This window comes from Anser anser, assembly GCF_964211835.1.
Source record: "Anser anser genome assembly, chromosome: Z".
NCBI lineage: Eukaryota > Metazoa > Chordata > Aves > Anseriformes > Anatidae > Anser > Anser anser.
In genome coordinates, this window is record NC_139723.1 from 73498343 (window position 1) to 73513469 (window position 15127).

The following is a 15127-nucleotide window of genomic DNA, read 5'->3' on the forward strand; positions in this document are numbered from 1 at the left end:
AGTAATGTTATGTCTTTAGTTCGTCAGCTGGAGCAGTATTTGATGATACCCACAAAACAGGTAATGTGGATGGAACTTCTCTCCTGGGATTAAAAGGAACAGCATGAAAATTCTTTATACAAACATAACCTCTCTTGACCTTATTTTTTATTCTCTTCAGGTCAGAGTTCTGCCGCCCCCCCCCCCCCCCCCCCCCAATATATTTTTTTAATCTATTACCCTGGCTTTGTTATATCTGCAGATAATTATGTTTTTAAAACAGCAGAATCCCATCCTTGGCTTCTCTTTTTGAGACACAGAAGTTCTGTTTCTGATTTCTCTGTTGCATCTAGTACCTTAGAGATATAAATCTACCTTGCACCACTTACCATGCTATTGGAAGTTGATATGGTACAGTCCTTATTCATCTTTGTAGCATGATGCTAACTTAACTTGAATGGAAAAACATGACAGGATCTTACCCTGAAAAGAATCAGTCATTCTAAATCAAAGGGTTGATACTCCTTTTAAATCTAAATAATTTCTTGTGCTCTAGCTCATCGACTCTAAAGAGACAAAAATGGATCTTTAGGATAACTGTGATTTTTAGAAATGACATAAAGTTTTCAGCCTGCTTTGGTGATTACAAAGGGATTTGGATTACTCCATAGAACAGAAAAAATGATAAATAGTACTTGTGCAAAAAAATCTGCAAATGTCTGATTCTTCAGGGATTATTTTAAGGGATTATCTATACACACCCGATGTGCTACCCTGGGTGGGACAAACGGCAGGTGCACAGACTGCATCTACAGAACAATACATACATTTGGCCTGGGTAATCATGGAGTCTTCCTTCCCAAGCTTCATTTGTCAAATTCAGGTTACATAAAGATCTCAGTTGTTCTCAGAACAAGAGATGCTGTTCCTCTTTGTAGAAGAAGCCATGGCTACTTCATTGCCCTGCAACATTACGGAAAAGATAGCCACATGGAAGTGCTAAAATACTGCTGCAGTCCTTCAAGGACAATCTGCAATCCAGTATCTTCTCATCCTGACTGTCCAAGTCATGGAGCTGAAGGGTGACTCACAACCAGCATCATGCTTTTCTCTTTCTCTGGCAGTTTAAACCACCAATTCATGGGTCACTGAAGCACACCATCAAAGGGAGTGAGAGGTAATGAGTATTTCTGCCTGACCAGTGTCCAACACCTCACCCAGGTGTGCAGGTAGGTCATGGGTACTGGCTCCTACAGACTAAGACCAGAGCTGAAGCCAAATATTTCCCATTGTAAATAAAGGTTGTAAGGCTGTGCTCTGTTATAAAATGTTAAAGACATTTTTTTTTTTTAATAAGCACATTTTAGGTTTTAGAACAAAGGTGCTTCACTGGGAGCAGATTCACAGAGACATTGGCCTGATATGGAGTACACAGGTGCTCTCAGTGGCCACAGGTCTGCTATATACTGGTTTAAAAAAGTTGTCTAAAGGTTCAGGTCTATAACATCTATTTGAAGCTAAGCTTTCTAGTAACTGTAGTTAAAGGTACTCACAGTGACAAGAGTTTCCATGTAGAATTCACATTTAAATCAGTGCTGTTATTTTGAGCTTATATCAACACACTGTCCTTTCCTACTTTCTATAACTTTTTATTGTGAAAAAACAGCTTTTGAAAGTACATTTGGACATGTAACACTAGAATATATGAGTCTGACAGCATTTCAGATGATTGCTCCAAGTATCAGTGTTAATAATCTCCAATTGTCCTAATTTTGGCCCTGTAAAATTCTGAAGAAAAGTGTGCTGGCCTTCTCTCTCTTCTTTCTCTCTCTCTCTCTCTCTCCTCTCTCTCTCTCTCTTTTTTTTTTTTTTTTAAATTCTGTGTTGGGGATCATTTCATGTCTTCTGTTTTAAACAATTCTTAAGCCAAGAAACTTCTGCAAAATGAAGCTGAAAATTAAAGGGACAAGTTTTGTATTCATTGGGATGCCTTACCGTAAATAATTAACATATTTTGATGGTTAAAAAAGAATGCAAAAGCATCAGTCATTCATCTATAACAAAAAGGAGGAGGGGGAGTGAACCGACAGGAGGATATGAGATAGTATGAAATAAAGTTAATAAATAATGCTTACAGAGTTAGTCATCAGTTTACCCTTGCATGTCCCATATGCTGCACACTGCAATGTCTTATAACTATTTTAAAATGGGCTTGTTTTGTGTGGAAAAAACTCGTATCATATTTAAGCAGATCTTCAGAAGAATACACTTCAGATTGGAAATAAGCAGAGGGAAATAAATCTAAACATTATTTTCTCTCACAGTTTCTTTTTCTATTTTTATTTAGTGTGATATGATTCATAAATATTTGATGGACTACGGCTCAGTAAATGTTATTTTCTTGGCTCTGAGGGGAACTTCAACTTGGAGTGTTGATCAAAATGATATATAGTCTCTCTGGAATAAGTAGGACAAGTACTACAAATATGAAGGCCAGATTCTAGATCTGTCAAAATAAATGTCAAAACCTCAATTATACTATGACATTAAAACAGTCTGGCTGTTGGGGAAATTCAGGTCCAAATTTTAGCAATGCTGCAACACTAGCAGATCTTTTTTTTTTTTTTCTTTTTGTTCAGCTCTTCCCTTGCTGATAAAGCTATAAGTTCAAGTAATAACTTCTGTAAACTACAAAGGTGCATCTTTACAGAAAATACTTAAAATGACTATGTCATTTTTCAATGATGTTTTAAAATTTCCTCCTGCCTAAGGCCCAAAACTCCTTCTCTCTGACCTCTGTGGTGTGCTGACAATAAACTAGGACAAGCCTCCTTCTGTGGCTTCATTGACTGTGCTCCATCAAAAAAAGTGTGACCAGCAGGTCGAGAGAAGTGATTGTCCCCTTCTACTCTGCCCTCATGAGGCCCCACTTGGAGTGCTGCATCCAGGGCTGGGGCCCCCAGCACAAGAAGGATGTGGGGCTGTTAGAGCGAGTCCAGAGGAGGGCCACAAAGATGATCAGAGGGCTGGAGCACCTCTTCTATGAAGAAAGGCTGAGAGAGCTGGGGATGTTCAGCCTGGAGAAGAGAAGGCTTCGGGGAGACCTCATTGCAGCCTTTCAATACTTAAAGGGTATTTATCAAAAAGATGGAGAAGGACTTTTTACTCGGGTACATAATGATAGGACAAGGGGGAATGGTCTTAAACTAAAAGAGGATAGATTTAAACAGCACATTAGGAGGAAATTCTTCTCTGTAAGAGTAGTGAGGCACTGGAAGAGGTTGTCCAGAGAAGCTGTGGATGCCCCACCCCAGGAGGTATTCAAGGCCAGGCTGGATGGGGCCTTGGCCAACCTGATCTAGTGGATGGCATCCTTGCCTACAACAGGGGGGTTGGAGTTAGATAATCTTTAAGGACCCTTCCAACCTCGGCCATTCTGTGGTTCTATGACTTTCCTGGACCATGCTCAAAAGATGAGAAGCAGCTCTGACTTGGAGGAGATTGCCATAAATTACATGCATTTTATCAAAACACTTTGTGATTTTTGATGGGCCATGAAGGAGGTATATAACAGCAGCAACTGGAATTGAGAAGGTGGAAGCTCATGCAGTCCAATTGCAGAATTTCATGCTGAACCACTCCATGTTTTTGTGGAGTTCAGTCAGACAACAGAGGAAAATGAGAGATGTATTCCACATTTTTGTTGGCCTCCTTTGCTGACTTGTACACTTCATACCATCCTCTCCCAAAAGACACACAAGCACTGTGGCAATGGGACACACAGATTACTTGGGCAACAGACAGCTTGGCAGTCTTCCCGTATAGAAATTTTTGTTTTTTGGTGGAAAAGTTTTTGACTCCAAGTTTAAAATACCAGAGCACTGATGAAGCATTTTCCCATGCAACTATGGCTGCCTCAATAAGGAAAACAAGACCACCATTCATTCAGTAAAAGCAGAGCAAAAAGAATAATATCAGTTATCAGCTACCATCCTGCACACAGAAATATGATTTTTCTTTTATGACATTTGTTGGCGTTCATTCTATGAGCAATGACAGCAGTTAACAATGGAAAAGGCCTATTTTAAGGCATTTCATCTGGTTCCTTGGGACATAAAGTTGTCCCTACAAATGGGTGATTACTATAAAAATGTTTTGGATAATGCTTCTGGGGAATTGTAGTTGATACTTTTGGAAGTGCTGCTCTTTAGAATTGCTTTCTACTAAAAAACTTCTCAAGAAAACTGTCCTGTTGTACTGAGAGATATGGATTTTAACACCTCCACCCTGAGGAGGTGTTGAATATAGTGCCTTTCATCCCTTCTTACATGAATCTATTAATTACTCCACTACTATCTTAATGAGTAATAATTAGAAGAGGACACCATTAGCATTTCCTCTTATGCAGGTATCTTCCAAAAAAAAAAAGAAAAAAGAAAAAAAAAAAAAGACTGCCATCAATACATTTTGTAGGGAGCCTTATCCCACCAGTGCACATCAGTGAAAGTTGCCTGCGTTTGGACCTGCAGGGAGCTCTGTGGGATGGAGGCCAAATCTGAGATGCGGCTGGGATTAGATGTTATTGTAGTGCCAGACACCTCTGCCCTGTCAAGATGCAAGGCAATTCTGGACATGTTCAGAGGCTTTACAGATGTTGAGTGAGTTGGCTGTAAAACCACAGGTTAGGGCTACAGTGCTGAAATTTTGCTGAAATCCCACTTTAGTACCCCAAAGGTTTCTGAGAGAGGTGGGGAAGAAGAAGAAGAGGAAGATTTAACCGTGTATTTCTACAGGTATTGTTAACCAAAGACTAGACTATCAAAATATATTGGTTGTTTTGCTCAGCTGTATAAAAAAATACCAGTTGGATTGGTACATGCCTGCCAAATTCCTTTTGAATAGGTGGTGACATGAGTTGATCTGGAAAGCTTTGTATTAAATGAAGGTGATTTTTCAAAATTAATTTCCTTGTGATCTACTTATTGTACTCCACATAATTTTCAGTCCAAAACTACTCATGTTCACTTTAATCCTGATGCTTTTAAGCTTCTATTGACTGGTGCAGTACATAGCTTCAGAATTTGTCTATTTTAGCAAGAGTTTTTAACTGTAATATTTTGCACTCAGCCTCTGGGAGCATAGAAAGGCCATTTCCATCCACTCTCTTACCTTTGGCAGTAGACAAATATGTCAATATTTCAGAAGAATGTGATAGCTCCAGAAGTTGCTTTTGTTCAGTCATTAATACCTCAGGAGAAACTTTTTATCCCTGCAAGCACAGAGACAGATGACTGTAACCGTATTAAGGAGGATGTCATTAGTATTGATTAAATGCACAATAGTTCTTGAATTGTCTGTTAAGCGTTTGTGCAATGAAGCCTAATGTAAGAATGTACTTTGTGTTATTGGAAAACCAGTAAACAGGACTGTCCTTTTGTGTTTCAACATCCATTTTGAGCCTCATTATCTACTACAGTTTCAAGCAAACAAAATGATCCCTTCTACTCACTTCACCTGGAAGTTCCCTGTGGCTGGTTTTGTTCTATTTGATGAGCGAAGCTTTGAGTTTTGGGTGACATTAGCAGGTGACACAGAGCAATTGCAGTCCCCTTACACAACTCTGTCATGACACCAGCTCATCATCACCTTTAGAGTCAGCATCAGTAATGCAATATGGAAAATAACAGCCTTTTCACCAGCCTAGCCTTCTCACACCAGGCAAAAAAAAAAAAGAGAACAAAAAAAGAAGCCCTAAAATCCCACCTCTTACGAGAAGGATATGTTAGTGCAAGCCATATGGAAAGCTGCCATGAGCAACCATTCAGTGAAGACCTCTCAAGCTGGGCAAAGGGTGTGTGCAGCATACCCTGGAGCCAAGGTATGTCAGAGGCAGGACCAATTCACACAACACTGCAGAAACCCTGGACTGTCGTGAAGCCTATAAGGCAATGTAAGGAGACAGCACTCTTCCAGTTAGTAGAGAGACAAGACAGTTATAGCATGTTAACCATGCAAAATACATATACAGATTTTCTAAGTAAGCACATCAGGGACAGAACTGAGGGAAAAAACTAGGAAGAAAAGAACACAAGACCTGAAGAATGATGATAACCTCTCACTTACGAGAGGTTTGGATCAGATCATCAAAAAGTATGACTTGGGAGGGATCACAGAAGGCAGTAGCACAACATAGATTAACATCAGCAGAGAGCCTGATTTTACATGTAAACTGTATATATACATGAAATATGGCTTTAAAGGTCATGAAAGAGGGGAAGGTTACATTGCAGCTTCTATGGGGTAATAGCATAAGCATAAGCAATAACTGTTGAGTAGAAGGTATGGAGTATGCATTCATATTGCAGCATATTTTATGCATTGGCTTTATTGCACTTGAATGTGTAATAGAGTACTGTAATAAGGAGCAACCCCCTATCTGTATCACAGAGGCATGCAAGATTATTTTTTTCCAAGTCAAAACCCACAATCATAGGGGATGCAACACTATTTAAAAGAAACCAGCTGAGAAGAATGGAAGAGGAAGCAGGCAGAAGCTAACCCATTTCTGGCATAGAGGTGCCAAGCTTGTTATGTGGGGGTTGCACATCTCCTCCAGATCAGAGCAGAACAAGAGAAGGGAAATTTATGCCAAACTTGCAAGTAAATGGTTATGTTAAGCCAAGACACAGATGCATGGGCATTTTGATATTTTGTGCTCTTCTCCTTGATGACAATCTTCAGGAGGAAACCAAACCAAAACAAAACAAAACAAAAAGTTCTGTTTAAAAAAGTTGTGCAATTATTTTAAACAGTTACAGGTCATGGGAACACAGAGGAGAAAGGCTTACAGGAGACTTAACTGGTCAGAGACACTGCCTTGTTTACTAATTAGGGGTGGGTGAAAATTAGAGGTCTTGGGGACCTATACAGAAAAAGGAAAACAGCAGCAAATCCTTCAGTACCTCATCTCTGAGGCAGGCAAGCCAGATGAGCAAGTAGCTTGCTCAGTGGCATATGAGGACACTGTAAGTTTACTGCTTTTGAAAAGAAGAGATACAGGAACAAACTTTCTAGTTCAGACCTGCTCCCAGATTGTGTATTCAAGCCTTAAGGTATTATTTATTTTAATTATATAAATTGTTTTGTAAAACATAATATGAAAAGTGGTATACAAATGACTGACAGCACAGAGTATGAATGACCATGTTCTGGTGGATTAGGATAAAATCAAAGTTTATTTTGGATAACACTTTGAAAAAAAAAAAAAATGCTATCCTTCAATTTCAGGTATATAAGGAAGGATGTGACTGCATCTTATTTGGGTATTCTTTTAGAAACCAGTCTAAGGTCTACGGACTTGATCTGGATCCCTGGAAAGTTAGTGTTATGATTCCTATCTTTATCCATATGCTTAGGAGAAGTTCCCAGGTCAGCACTAATAAGTGTGGTGGAGAAATATACATTTTTGTGCCAAAGATTGCTTTAAGACCATGCACACTAATTTTGCCCAGTCAATTGTCCTGAATTCTGAAGTACTTTATCTCAGAAGCGCTGCTAAATGCCCATTCTTTTAGCTGCTTTATTTTAATGAAAGATTTTAAAGGGGAGATCTGAATTGTCAAGATTTTATTTCCCCAGGTGCTCCTCTTCATTCATGTTATGTCATGTACATACCAAGCTAGAAAGGTGCACTGCTTACAGTTTCAGTTTTGTGATTAGTGTTTTGAAAGCCTTTATCTCCAGCACTTTTAAAAACAGAATTTTAAAGAGTGGAGGAGTTGACAAAAATAACTGTGTGGGCTGTCCCAAACCTCCCTGAAGAGGGGATGGTTATAGGAAAAGTCTAGTTCCATATTTGGATGAATCATAAATTATACACTGTATCTACTTGTTAGAGTGGGAGAAATGAAGAAAAATGTAACCTCTCAGCCCTTCCTTCCCTTCCTTCCCCCAATAGCTAAAGTTCTCAAGAAAACACAAACTGTTATAAATATTAATAATTCCCCTTAGAGCCTAATTTGTTGCTGAAAATCCTATTACAGAACTTGTTTTTTTTTTTTTTTTTTCCATGACAGATAGATTATGACAATTTGAAATCAGGACTTGAGGGAACATATTCATTAGTGTGCAAGACTTCTTGCAATAGAAAATCATGTCCAGAGGTAGGACAGATAGCTTAATTTTGAATCTGGACATTGAAGCAAGAAATATAGCAGCAAGTAATTATCACGGTATAGTGCAAATGAAGAATATATCCTCTTATAACCTCTGTATTTCATTCTGAATTCATAAAACTGATGTGGTGGGAAGGTAGTGGAAAAGGGGAGTCTTTGTTTTGATGCAGTGTTTTAACTCAAATTGAACCATGCAGTATGGATTACATTTACAGCCAAGGTGAAGCCTCAAGTTAGAATTAATATTATTCTTAATGACTGCTCTCAGACACACATAAAATCAAAGAGAAAATTCACAGTGGGCAGATGAGGGCACATATTCTGGGTTGACATCCCTGATGTCTTGACCACAAGGCCAGCAGATGACAACTTGACACAGGCATGCTCAGAAAAATGGGGAAAGATTTCCACAGTGCGTGTGGCAGTAGCAAAAGGACAGCAATCTGAACTGTTGACATTTTGGAGGACATTTCTCAGAGCACTTTAGCTGGCAGCATGTAGGCTGCCTTTTTATGAACTACAGATCTTATTAACAGGGAGGGACTTGGCTTAACACAGGACTGGTAGGGTTTCTTCAAACAAAGCTAGCCATGTAACACATGCCAGATGCCGGACTATAAACACGTATGTATTTCATCCAGACCATTTTATAGCTTAAAAATATATGTTCCCATCTAACATTGCACATTTTTCAATCAGGCACACTGCATACACTTCCTCCCCCACTGTATTTTCCATCGATACTTCTACCTTACTTGTATCTATATACTGTCAAATTTAAAGTGTCGCACTAATGAAAGAGGCTAAATCTTTGTTCGCAGCATCTTATGGAAGCATTTCCTTCTGCTGAATATAGAAATCAAATTAACTGCTTTTCAGATCAGCTCTGTACAGCTCCTTATATAAATCAATTGAAAGTTACAGCTATAGTACAGAAACTTCTTAACTGATGTTTATATGCACTAAGATGCTTGTTTTCTCAGTGAATCGATGCCTTCAATAAAACTGCGAGACATTTTATTAACTTAAATGTCATATTTCTTGGTACTATAGTCCTATATTTTGCAGAAAAGTAGATTCTCTTTGTCTGCAGTCAATTCTTTAGTTCCATGTAGTTAAAGATATTCTAAGCACTCTTGGAAAGAAGCAGTTGGGAAAAAATAGTTAAGTGGTCAATCAACACAAATAAAGTGGAAAGCTACAGGTATGCATTTGTTATTGTTTGGAATAACTTGACTTGCCAAAGGAACTGGCAAAGAACTCGAGCAATATTTATCTTTAGGGAGTAATGCATAATAAACCCATTCCACATTTTTCATTGCTTGGCAATTCTTTCTAAATTGGAAATGCTCAGATGTAAACTTTTCATAAGATTTACTCCTAGCTACATTGCTGAGGCTGAGATGCATTTTGATATTCCAGAAGAGATAACCATATATGATCCTGATCCACTCATCTTAAAAGCACTTGAGATAAATGGGATGATTTCATTTGTAAAATTAAGTTCAACACATTCATCAGAATGGCAGAATAGGAAGGTCGCAAGGAAAGATCATGACATTAAAAGGCAGGCTTTTAGCTCATTAGTTTGTTCAAAATGATCAGCTAGGAGATAAACAATAAACCTATGAATAAATGTCACAACAGTGTAATACGCTTAACAGTTTCATTACTGATTAAACCCCTGCAGCAAGGTGACACACCAAACATGTCTGTACATTCAGCTCTGTTCCTTATTCTAGAAATTAAAATAAAGGGGAAGATATACTGTGTAGCAACAACATAGAGGTACTATAATCTCAAAATATACTGTGGAGCTTTACCATACATGAGCAGTATGCGTACTGCATTAGCCCAGCTGCTACACACGCACCTGCATGTGGTGACATGGGCCACTGCACTTGAGATTGGCCGTAGCCAAGCATCAGTGAAGCAAATTATTAGACTAAATAAAAGGCATTCTACAGAATTAGGGAAAGAGTCAAAGTATTTTAGCTGTTGGAGTGATCAAAATCCTAAAATTACCAAAGCATTAGAAAACATCTGGTTTAAAAAGTCTAGTAAGCAGTTGTTTTCCACAGATTCCAATGCAAAAGCAGTTTTCTCATTCTGGTTCAATGTACAAACGAATACAGATCAGTATAAAACATATTGCTAATGCTTTTATTTTGCTACACAAGCTTATCTGCAGCAGCTCTCAGAGGCTATTCATGCAAAACACACTGACACACCCGGCACCTTCTCTGACAAGGAGACAGAAGTTTGTCCACTCCTGTTCCCCAGCCTTTCAGAGGAATGCCCTCACCCACCCCCAGTTCACCAGTGAGCCAGCCTGGAACCAGATCCCTGGTGTGAGATAATGATTTATGGCTGTTTGAATCTAATTCTCCTAATCAACATTTCTGTTTTCTTCTGCAGGGCCCTCAATCTGTTCTGGAGAAATAAAGAATAAAATAACATAACATGACAAGTCCTTAACCTACTCCAGACAGCTGACAAAGGGTAATGTTTTTCCTAGTTCTTCCAAAAGGCAAGAAGTTCAAGTCCCTGCAACAGGATTAATTACTGTCTGTAAGCATACAGCAGCAATTGTTTTATCTAAATATGTATTGGCCAGCTGGCCCATCCATTGCCTTCTCTCTGCTTGCCGCTCCCAAGGGAGAGAACACTTACTTTTTCCTCCCCCATCCAAACAAAACCCTCTGAGGCTGCAGGGTTGCACGCTGCTGCTCTGAATGTGGATGGAGTGACTTACAGTGGGAACATATCAGGAGGGGAGTACAAATGTGCTGCAGCACTCTAAGAGCATGCATATGCAGTTCCTGTCTGAGCAGCATCTATGTAGAAATGAGATAGATATAAAAGGAAAAACACAATGGCAGTCTAGACTCATACGTATTTGTCTGGCTCCAAAATTTCTGTGAGTATATTAGCACAGGGCTGAAAAAAAGTTTTCCACTGTGAAATTGCCTACAAAGAAACATATTTTTTTTGGTAAATATCAAATCATTTCTCCCTAACTGACTCCTGCAGGAGCTATTTTTTTTTTTTCCCTTTATTGAGGAAATGGAGGTTAGGGGATACACCAGTTTGTCACTGGCAATGAGGCACTGACAGGATGCATCCCAGGCATCCTGGGCCCAGCCCGGCCTCTGTCCAAAAGAGCATTCCTGTCCAGCCTAGCAGACACAAAATCTCAGTGGTGGTTGACTGAAGACCTGAGCATACAAAGCACTGCTCCTCTTTGGCCCATGTCTTTGTCCATGTGATGGGAGCTCACCACCGAGCACTGGCCTGCGTAGTGGAGGGAGCCACCAGAGCCTCCAACTCTGGATCCTTTAACTGAAGATAACCATTCAAGAGGCGGTAAGCTAAGAAGGGTTGCTAAAAATCCATCTCACTCAACCCCTGCAGACAACAAATGACAAACCACCCAACATAGCATTATGGGGAATATATGGCATATTTCTACCCCTTCGGAGACCTCAGAAAATGTGTAAGTCCACAAAAAGGAGGAGAAAAAATGGTGCAAAAATCCTGAACCTTAGCAACAGCAGAGAAGAACAACCAGATAAAATGAGCCCTGATAAACTTGTAATATGGATCATATTTTCTGTATGATAGACAAACAGAAACAACCCCCACATTCAGTAACACTTCCCATGTGGGCTTCGAAAAAATTAGCAACCTAGGACAAGTTGGATAACTATTCTAATCACAATAAGCAAAGAAAACCCACCTAGACTTGCAAGGCATCTCAGTAGCACCATTATAAACACAAACATACCACATACGATACTTCCAGGTATAGCCCCAGTTTTCTACACATCTGCATGGAGGAATCCCCCTTCCTCCCTCTCTCTCTGGGTAAACACCACAGTGCAATTTCTTTCAAAACCTGGATGGATGAGTTCTGCCTATCCACCTCCTGTTGTGCTCTCGATATATACTTGCCAATGAGAGGAGAAAATTTACCCCTGTACAAACTATACCAGAACAGTTTTAGGTGCTATTATCTGGACAAAGTAAAATCCTTTTTGTGCTGAGTCAATGATTTAACATCTTCCATTTACAAATACTTTTGTATTTTGGGGTAGTTTCCAAGCACTTTCCAAGGTTTTCAGACAAATTCCATTGTCATACTACATATGTACACATGGTGAGATCAGAACTTAGAAGAGAAACTCATATATTTTTCATTTTCTTTCATCCAACCAATATCTAGTACAGATGCAAAAAACTTACCCAAGGCTAACCTAATTTTAATTAGTTCCTTGTTCCTGTTCTATATGTTGTTATACTCAGTTATTACTGTTTATAAAGGACAACTAAAATACGTCCACGAACACTTACGTTTAACTTGCTATGCTATCTACAGATATAGTGTTGAAATTTCTTTCTCCCTTATTGTGCATTGAACTAGCTCTTGGGAGTTTAGAATAGAATGGAAAAGCAAGCAGCATCCAATCAGTCTATCGAAATCAATGTTTAATCAATCAGATTAAAAGTAAACTTTTCGTGCCTCAGCTATCATTCACAATTCACTCCAAGAATGTACTGAAACTTCTGTTTGTTTGGATGCTTTTTCAGTTCACTCTGAAAATAACAATAAACAAATGAAACTTCACCTGGGAAACACATGAAGCTGCCAATGAGTTCATATGTGCATGTGACTGGTTCTGCAGTACTGACTGCATTAAAGCAGCTGCTAACGCAGATTTAGAAACACAATGAATGAATTTAATGCACAACTTAGGAAACTTACACGAAGTTTGATCTGGTCCAGGTTAGAAGAGAGCTTTCTTAGCTTCTTAACTTGAACATTTGGCTACCTTTTGCAAAGTGAGTAATTCACACTCTCTTTAACGAAGCCCTGGGTGAGAGGGCTAATGAGCACTCACCTGCAAGCAGTGGAAGAAACAAGGGAAAAAGGACCAGCAAAAGGACTTGACAGAGGTTTATCTCCCTACAAAAGAGTAGGACTGTTTGCATCCAATATGTAAAACATTCTAGATATTCCTTTCTTCCAAGGGCACAAACAACATGGGCACAAGCAGGACCATGAAGGGTGGCCAAATATGAGAAGCACTGATCTGTTGATTCAAACTTCATCACTGTCTGCTTGTCCACTTGTTTATTGGGATGAAGAAATAAATGTGGAAAACCTGTATAATATTGTGTTAAAGACATATTTCTTGACTTACATATATAGCTTCCTGGACTAATCCTGCTTATGGAGAAAAGAAAACAAACAAAACAACCAACAAAGCTTTTAATTTTAATATAGATTCCAGACCAGCCTCTGCAAAAGTATTCATATGTGAGCAATAGCATGGAAGAAACATAAAAGGAACACTGAATTTTATTTTAATATTTACTTATTTCCTTTAGAGCATCAGTCATATTTTTCATTATGTGAGTCTGGTCCAATATGTTCCTCTTCCTTGATTATTTTGCAGGTAAATAGCAAAGGTGGACAGAAAACACAGTTTTCCCTTGGGAAAGAAACCAAAACACAACTAGGAAAATGCCTCTAGATAGAAATTAAAAAAATAGAAACTTCAACCAAAAATGGTAGAGTAGTTCTAAGAGAATAATAAACAAACAAACAAACAAACAAATAAATAAATAAATAAAGGGTTTTATTGTCCTGCTCCCATGCTTTTTGGCTTCCTAAACAGCAAATAATCCAGACTGCTTATGGGTAACTGGCCAACAGAAATCAGACAGGGAAACTAGCCACCCAGCTAGCTGGCATGAATTGACATGTAGACATTGTTCTCCAGAATTTTTCATCAGAACACAAGCCCATTAGAAAACATGTGGTCCATTTTATTACAAAATTAACACCTTTCTTTATAGCCTTGAAAACAAACTCAGATGAAAATCAGTTTATTAACTGGTAATAAGCAGAATATATCTATTCACTCATTTTTTTTTTAGATCTGCTTCTCAGTTCCCCACTGTTCAGGGAAGGCATAAGTAGAACATGGCATGTTCAACTCTTGACCACGTTCAGCATTTCTGCCCTACAAAAATGTGCTCTCTGTATGTGTATGTGTGAGATGTTTGAAAATACAGCATTTGCTACATTTCACATTATTGTTAGAAGAACTCTCCATACATTGTGTAGGTACCAATCGTTTCCTGACAGTAACATCCACTGAAAACTATCCATTGCCCAAGTTAACCAACAGGAAATGCTAATAAATGGATGGTTTTGACCATGTAGAGCAAAACAGGCTGCAGAGTATCCTAAAAAAACTCCACACAAGCTGTCAGATTCTCAAATACCAGCCCATGTGAAGCAAAGTATGGACATCTAGCAGGCTTGGATGCACCCTGAAGATGAAGTTGTCTTTATTGTCCATTCATCAGGTTTTGTGTAGATCCTTTTGCTGCATTACACTGTTTTCATTTCTTTCTTGTTTTCTGTAAGATTCAATGTCCTGACTTCCAGCACAGAATTAAGTGACTAAGGAAACATTCACATATGGTGGAGAAGCAAGTGAGTGCCAGTCCAGTCCCAGGCAATAGTCAAACACGTCATGCAGGGTGCAGAGATGTAGGTCCATGTTCTCTCACTGCCCAAGTGGAACCACACTGTTACCCACTTGAAGATCTTATTTTTCCCCTTAAAGAACTGTGGCAGAATTGGGCCCCTTCAATCTGTTCTGTTGAACTTACTCCCTTCTATCTAGACATTTGATCTAAATTAGGTCAATACCAGAAAGAGTGACTATTACAATGGTGAGGACAGTCTTTTAAAGAAAAAAGCAGTTGGAGTCAGACACATAACAAGAAGAGACAGTAGCTCACAGTCAGGTATCCAATACTCTGGAAGTGTGGTTAGCTTCTCTGTGAATAGATGGTGCCTCTGCAGCACAACTCTTCATCTAGTTCTCTAGAAAGAAAGAATTTGTGGAAGAGGAATAAAATATCATCTCAGCAGACATCACTGAACAGCCCTGCTG

The 15127-nt window shown here is 38.9% G+C and overlaps 1 long non-coding RNA gene across 1 annotated transcript; it reads right to left on the reverse strand.

Annotated features, from left to right (window-relative positions):
- Positions 1–397: 397 nt before the first annotated feature.
- Positions 398–13449, reverse strand: LOC310889286. The gene is made up of 4 exons (XR_014576496.1): positions 12919–13449; positions 5149–5248; positions 807–942; positions 398–462 (listed from the first exon to the last, which is right to left on the reverse strand). It is a non-coding gene; the product is annotated as an uncharacterized lncRNA (long non-coding RNA).
- Between the last annotated feature and the right edge of the window lie 1678 nt (positions 13450–15127).